We start from the raw sequence: 8,203 nt of genomic DNA, 5'->3' as shown, positions 1-8,203 counted from the left end.
ATTTTAATAGACTCTCCTTGGTCAGTCTGTTGAGAATAGGCTGGAGGAGACAGGACTGGTCGTGGAAGGGGAGATCAGGGTTCAGTGAGAGATGCTTATTAGACTGAAGTAGAGATAGCTGGAGGAGTCTAGAGTTCCAGAGAAAGGTCTGGGCTGGAGATAAAGATCTGGGAGTACTTCACATGTGTGTGTTAATCACTCAGTCGTGTCTGACTCTTTGTGACCTTATGGTCTGTCCATGGAATTCTCTAGGCAAGAATACGGGGGTGGGTTGCCATTTCCTTCTCCGGGGGATCTTCCAGACCCAGGGATTGAACCAGAGTCTCTTGCACTGCAGGCAGACTTTTTACCATCTGAGCTACCAGGGATTAGTTGTTTATTTGTTTATTTGTTTTTTTTTTCACATGTAGATGGTATTTAAAACCATGGGACTAGATGAGATGGTCAAGGGAGTGAACATAAGTTCAGAAGAAGAAAAGGTCTGGGGACTTTTCCTTGGGCCTCTCCATTGTTAAGAGGATGGGGTAGCAGGGGAAGAGTTGGCAAAGGATTCAAGCAGCAGCAGCTGGTGAGGAAGGAAGAAAACCAAGAGCGTGCAGTCCTGGATGTCAAGAGAAGAAAAGTGTTTCAAGGAGAAGGGGGTGGTGAACTGCCCCAAAGGTAGCGACAGTCGGGTAATAGGAAGTCTGAGAATAAACACCCGGGTTGAGAAGCATGGAGGCCACTGATGAAGCTGACAGGAGCAGTTTCAGTGGAGTAAACTGGGGACAAAAGCTTGACTGATGCAGGCTGGGAGAAAATGAGAGGCACGAAATTGGAAGAGCAAGTATAATAATGCTTACCAAGTTTTGATGTAAAGGGAAAGAGAAATAGATGGTAGCCTGAGCTGGAAGTGGGGTCAAGAAAAGAGGATGTTCTTATTGTATATATTTTTAACTGAGAAAAACAACGGGACTTCCCTGATGGTACAGTCGATAGGAATGTGCCTGCCAATACAGGGGACACGGATTCAATTCCTGGTCCAGGAAGATTCCACACACCTTGGAGCGACTAAGCCTGTGTGCCACAACTACTGAGCCCAAGCACCCTAGAGCCTGTGCTCCACAACAAGAGAAGGCACTGTAATGAGGAGTCCATGCTGCGTAACTCAAGAATAGCCTATGCTCCCAGCAACCACACAAAGCCCACACGGCAACAAAGACCGAGCATGACCTAAATAAATAAATAAACAAATTTAAAAGAAGAAAGAAAAATAAGGGCATATTAGTATGAGGGTGGGGATGATCCAGAAGAGAAGGGTGAACTGCTGGGGTGACAACCTTGAGCAGATGAGTCAATGTCAATCAAGCACAGACAATCAGTAGTTAACGTGAGAAGGCACAGTATATAGGAGTGTTGTTGCTCACAAATGAGAGATGTGATGGGAGCATATGAAAGTTCTCTCACAATTACTTCTGTGTTCTCAGTGAGCAAGGAAGCAAAGTCATGGGGAGGAAGGGGAAGAAGTAGTGGGGTTGTGTAAAGTACATGACTTTCTCTGTATGTGCACTTGCCGTAAATGGGACAATATGATACAGTCTGAACGAGTCTGGATGAGCTACTGAGCTTGGTGTGAACTAAACGGATAGTCAGGCGGTTCCTCTGTCTCCCAGCCACACACAGGCAGTGCTTACGAGCAGACACAATGGCACATGTCTGCCTGGTGCCACTGAAGGCCTTCAGGAAGCACCCACTGGCTTGTCAGCGGGCTTCATGATGGCTCTGGGAGAAATTCATCTCTTTGTGCCTATAAGACTGCATGGTATTAAATATTAACATACAGAGTACCCCAAGGAGCAGTCACACCTTAAGTTACTACCAGCTAATGGAACGACAGGGGTTAATTATCAGATAGCTTTCTAACCATGAAAGTCAACTGAGAACAAAGCCAGGCAGAGATGAGATATAGACTTCTGGCTCAAATCATGTGGCAGAGGGAGGAAAAGAATTCCTAGTCAAGTTTTCCAGAAATGAAATCAATTTTAGATGAGGAAGAAGGAGTACAAACATAACAGGCTGAACCTAAGAGATGCTGTCAAACCTCTCCATCTTCACACTTGGGTTAGCCTGGCACCATCCCTCGGTATTAACAGATCGGCTATTACTCAATACCTTGGTTGCACCCAGCTTTTCTCACTTAAAAAATAAAAAACCCTATAGTGACCTCCATGGATCCACTCTGTATGTTTGCTTTGAAGTGTCTAGCAAACAGCACTTTACCATCTCTAAATATTCTAATCAACCCAGATGGAAAGAAGAAAGCAGTGATATACTGGAAGTGTATCCTGGAAGTGCAATATCACAGTGCATTTAAATTTAATCTCTATTAAAAACTAGGCTCAATTTAATCTCAGCCTAATTGTTTCCAGCCCTAAATTCCTTTGATTCATTTATTGTTGGTAATAGAGCAGTAAGATAAGGAACCAGCTTTCTTGTGTTAAAAATGCTTGGTGCAGGGCACTCAAAGTCGGTGCTCTGGGACAACCCAGAGGGATAGGGTGAGAAGGGAGGTAGGGGGCAGTTCAGGGTTCGGGGGAACACATGTATATCTATGGCTGACTCATGTTAAGGTATGGTAGAAACCATCACAATATTGTAAAGTAATTATCCTCCAATTAAAATAAATTAATTTTAAAAATTCACAATTTAAAAAACTCAAAAAAACAAACAAAAATGCTTTGTGGCTTTGTATACAAAATATGTATATGCAAAAATAAGTGGAGCACCTTGTTCACAAAGAATAAAGAATTTCACGATTAAGACAGTAGAGCATTTATACCAAGTGTGGAGCTTTCATAGCCTGGGGCTTTCTGTGACTGTATAGGACACAGGCCCATGAAGCTGTCACAGGCCAAGAACGGTCCCTCTGACTTGAAGGAAATGGGGTGATTGCTTTGTGATTTTTCTGTGCTAAATTTCGTGGTCAGGAAGAACTGAGAAGTAGCCTGAAGGGGAAAGGGTGGGTCTCTAGCTTAAAATGTACCCATAAACACTCCCACGCCAGTCACCAAGGCCAGTTCCCAGAGGCTGCAGGCCCCAGTTACACAGCTTATGTCACTTGGATGTTTGGAAACTTCCCACCCTCTCGGGACAGGATGTGGGGCAGAGCTAGACTTTCTAACCTGATCTGACCTTTGTGCAAATATGAAACGGGACCAGTGGGATTTTCCCTGGCTCTGTACCCTCAGGAACTCACAATGCTGACACATATCTACCATAAAGAATAGTACAATGCGCTCAGTATTCACAGGTGGAAGAATTTTCTCTTTCCTTCAACAGAGGAACAGAAGGAAATTCATTTGCTCTCTGCTCATCTGAATAAGCTTTGGATGTCATACTGTTACACTGCATAGAACCAGAAAGACAGAATTGATTTGACAAAGTAGTTAAAAAGTGAAATCCCTCAACTAAGCTGGCAAGAGCCATAAAAAAACAGACTAGTTAGACACTGTCTTAAATATAAGAGCTATATATATACAACACTATGTACTTGAGTCCCCTGGTTTGACCAAAGGCTAAATATGTGTGCCATTGGATTGCACCTTCAAACTAGGTTCCATGTTCCATTATGTTGCCTATGGTTATTGAAGAAATAAATCTTCAGAAACGTTGCTCCCAAATTAATATTATTTTTAGTGAAAGACAGTTTTTACACAAATTTGAGAAATCAATGGACCTAATTCCATTATTTTTCTTCAATCTATCAAAAGTTAACATCAGTTCAGTTCAGTTCAGTCACTCAGTCATGTCCGACTCTTCGTGCCCCATGAATTGCAGCACGCCAGCACCTCCCTGTCCATCACCAACTCCCGGAGTTCACTCAGACTCACGTCCATCGAGTCAGTGATGCCATCCAGTCATCTCATCCTCTGTCGTCCCCTTCTCCTCCTGCCCCCAATCCCTCCCAGCATCAGAGTCTTTTTCAATGAGTCAACTCTTCACATGAGGTGGCCAAAGTCCTGGAGTTTCAGCTTCAGCATCATTCCCTCCAAAGAAATCCCAGGGCTGATCTCCTTCAGAATGGACTGGTTGGAGCTCCTTGCAGTCCAAGGGACTCTCAAGAGTCTTATGCAACACCACAATTCAAAAGCAATTCTTTTATGTAAAGTTTAAAAATAAAATAAAATTTAAAAAATAAAAAAAATAAAAAAATTAAAAAAAAAAACAAAAAAACAAAAGCAATTCTTCGGCGTTCAGCCTTCTTCACAGTCCAACTCTCATATCTATACATGACCACAAGAAAAACCATAGCCTTGACTAGACGGACCTTTGTTGGCAAAGTAATATCTCTGTTTCTTAATATGCTATCTAGGTTGGTCATAACTTTCCTTCCAAGGAGTAAGCGTCTTTTAATTTCATGGCTGCAGTCACCATCTGCAGTGATTTTGGAGCCCCAAAAAATAAAGTCTGACACTGTTTCCACTGTTTCCCTAAGTTAACGTAAATATCAATAAAATGCAAATATCAACATCATATGGACCTATTATAGTAAAATACAGGTTTAATTTGATATAACAATGTTTCAAGTTCAAAAATCTTACAGGAATGGAAAGATGTAGCAAGAATGAAATAGTAGTTACTTTAGCACTTGGTCACTGCACTATGAGTATTTCCATCATTTTAATGCTGGATTGTACATTTGCATATGATATCAGCATGGTTTCAACATAATTAAGTTTTATTATTACGCTAAATTTAACTAGCTTTAAAACCTGCTAGCTATTTAAGATTGACAGGGAACTTTTTTTGCCCCTCAGAATAGATAATTTGTGTTCTGAACTATAATTTTTCCCTTTACTCCCTTTCAAGCCTCGGTGATCTTAATAAATGTAATTTTATTTATAGGATTCCAAAAATATTTATTTCTACATAATTTTATAGTAGAACTTTTACCTTCACTTGACTTAACACCAGATATTTTAGGTCATCTAACTTGAGATTACCTCTCTTATAAATTTATCTCCCACATTATTTAATTACAAAATAATATCTTACCTCTATTTAATGCTTTATAGTTCACACCACATGCATGTACACAAGGTTTCATTTGCTTGTTCCTTTGAAGAATTCCATTTTATGATAAAGATTAGAGAGGTTGCAATCAAACTCATAAGTTATTACACAGCAAAAGAAACCACAAACAAAATGAAGAGAGAACTTAGAGAATATTTTCAAATGATGTGACGAGCAAGGGTTTAATTTCCAAAATATACAAACATCTCACACAACTCAGTAACAAAAAACAAACAAACAACCCAATCCAGAAAGATGGGCAGAAACAGACATTTTTCCAAAGAAGACATATAGATGTCCAATAACCACATACAAAGATACTCAACATTCTTAATTGTTAGAGAAATGAAAATCAAGATTACAATAAGTTGTCACCTCACACTCATCAGAATCATCATCATCAAAAAAAATCTACAAATAATAAATGCTAGAGAGAATGTGAAGAAAAGGGAACCCTCCTACACTGTTGGTGGGTATGTAAATTGGTATAACTACTATAAAATTGGAGAACAAATTGGAGAACAGTATGGAGGTTCCTTAAAAAACTGAAAACAGCGCTACTGTACGACCCTGCAATCCCACTCCTGGGCATACATCTGGAGAAAACTCCAATTTGAAAAAATACATGCAACCCGATGCTCACAGCAGCACTATTCACAACAGTCAATTCATGGAAGCTACCGAAATGTCCAGCAACAGGTGAATAAAGAAAGTGTGGTATATACATATACACAATGCAATGTTACTCATAAAGAATGATTAATGCAATCTGTAGCAACATGATGGACTTAGAGATTATCATACTAAGTGGAGTAAGTTAGAAAGACAATTACCATCCGATATTACTTATATTGTAGAATCTAAAATATGATACCAATGAACTTACCTTTTGAAACAGAAACAGACTCACAGACATAGAAAACAACCTTATAGTTACCAAAGGGGGAGGGGGGTGGGGGAGGGATAAATCGGGAGCCTAAGATTAGCAGATACAAACTATTATATATTAAGTAAATAAACAACAAGGTCCTACTGTACAGCACAGGGAACTATATTCAATATCCTATAATAAGCCATAATGGAGAAGAATTTTCAAAGCAGGCTAAAAAAAGATTAGAGAGGCTGAATCACAGTGAATGGTGACACTCAACTCAAGCCGGATCTTCCGAATCAGTGTCCTTGTGTTTTCCATGCTACACGGGCCACAGTGCTACTAAGTGACCTGAGAGAAGTAAAATGCCCCCAATTGGAACTGAAAGAAAACTCAAAGCCAAAATGCTAGTTACACATCTGCTGAATTAGTTAGTGACAGTATGGGGAACATCATCCCAACATGAACCTTCTTCTAAATCATCAGCGACTACCTTGAGCTCAAATGTGGTTTACGAGCAAAAAAGTGCAATTAAACGTAACTCTGTTAAAATGGCTATAACTTTATATAATAAGAAAACATGGCCAAGCTTCTTTGATGCTGTTTAAATAAATTCTTTAAACTCTGAATCTGTCCAGTTTCATTTCAGATATTTTCATGTCTCCTGAAATTTTACTGAGAAGGGTTTCTTTTCTTAGGTCATCTCCCCTACTTACATTCCAGGTAAACTAATTCAGTGTTCCTTGCGGTGCTATTTCTCTCTCTCCTAAGATGGGATAAAATCTCATGTACAATGAAACTCTGTAAACTGAAGTTTTTTCAAACGGTAGCTAGCAAGGTCTCCAAGACAGAGAGGATATTTTTTGATGTGAAGTAAGTTGGGGTTTCTGAAGATCATGGAATATATCTGAAGTGGGAAATAACTCAGTTCATCTGAGATAAAAGTTTAGCTGATGCACAAGCATAATGTCTATTTTTCTGAGAAAAAGAATTCTGTTTTTAAACTCCTCTACTAGTTTACATCTTGCTTACCATTTGGGAACCAGTGCCTGGCATATGGCAGCTGCTTTGTAAATATTTGCTGAGTACAAGGAAAGTAATTGCATCTGTTCTTGAATCCATATCTGAATTTTGACAGCGAATCCCCCTTTTAATTTGACTAATGCAATGCTATCAATGATTTTGTCATGAAACAAAATGTAAGATTTGTAATAATGTCATTTTTTCTGTATGTCATTTTCTCTGTTTGAGACAGAACTGGTATTCCTCTAAGTGACTTTCAAAGTCACATTTTTCTTCCCAATATCGTTGAAGAGAGTTGAATAGCACTTGTTCAGGATGCAGTTATTGGTTTTCAGGTTCCAAGATCATTCTTTGGACTGAAAACCTGCAAGCAGATTTAGCTTAGAGACTTCAGTAGTGGTAGCATGCAACAGATTACTGTGTTCCCTGTAAGGAATTCCATTTAAAATAACAAATAATATAACTGGTCTCTGTACTTTATTTTTCTCAAAAACGTGTAACTGTGACCTCACCTGAAGCCAATCTCCATACTTGTACTGTAATTATATTTTTCTGTGAAAAGTTACCCTGGTCTGCTACTGCTGCTGCTAAGTCGCTTCAGTCGTGTCAGACTCTGTGCAACCCCATGGACGGCAGCCCACCAGGCTCCCCGATCCCTGGGATTCTCCAGGCAAGAACACCAGAGTGGGTTGCCATTTCCTTCTCCAATGCACAAAAGTGAAAAGTGAAAGTGAAGTCTCTGTCGTGTCTGACTCTTAGTGACCCCATGGAAGGCAGCCCACCAGGCTCCTCTGTCCATGGGATTTTCCAGGCAAGAGTACTGGAGTGGGGTGCCATTGCCTTCTCACCCTGGTCTAGTGCTTAGTATATAGCAAGTGCTCATTATTTTTTTTTTTTTTGGAAAAAAATGAATAAAATATATAGCAAGTGTAAACTGAAGAGATATTGATCAGACATGTAGAAAACATACCTATCCTTTAACTTGTCAATTGATTTCATCCTGCTCTTGCCTCCTCTTCCCAGTGATGGCAAAATATACTTGACCCTATCACTTAAAACCCTTGGACCGCAAGGAGATCAAACCAGTCAATCTTAAGGGATATCAACCCTGAATATTCACTGGAAGGACTGATGCCGAAGCTGAAGAACTTGGGCAAATTCCGGAAGATGGTGAGGGACAGGGAGGCCTGGCATGCTATAGTCCATGGGGCCACAAAGAGTCAGACACAACTGGGCAACTGAACAACAACCACTTAA

Source organism: Bubalus bubalis, chromosome 10, assembly GCF_019923935.1.
Source record: "Bubalus bubalis isolate 160015118507 breed Murrah chromosome 10, NDDB_SH_1, whole genome shotgun sequence".
NCBI classification, from domain to species: Eukaryota; Metazoa; Chordata; class Mammalia; order Artiodactyla; family Bovidae; genus Bubalus; species Bubalus bubalis.
This window is presented reverse-complemented; position numbering follows the sequence as displayed.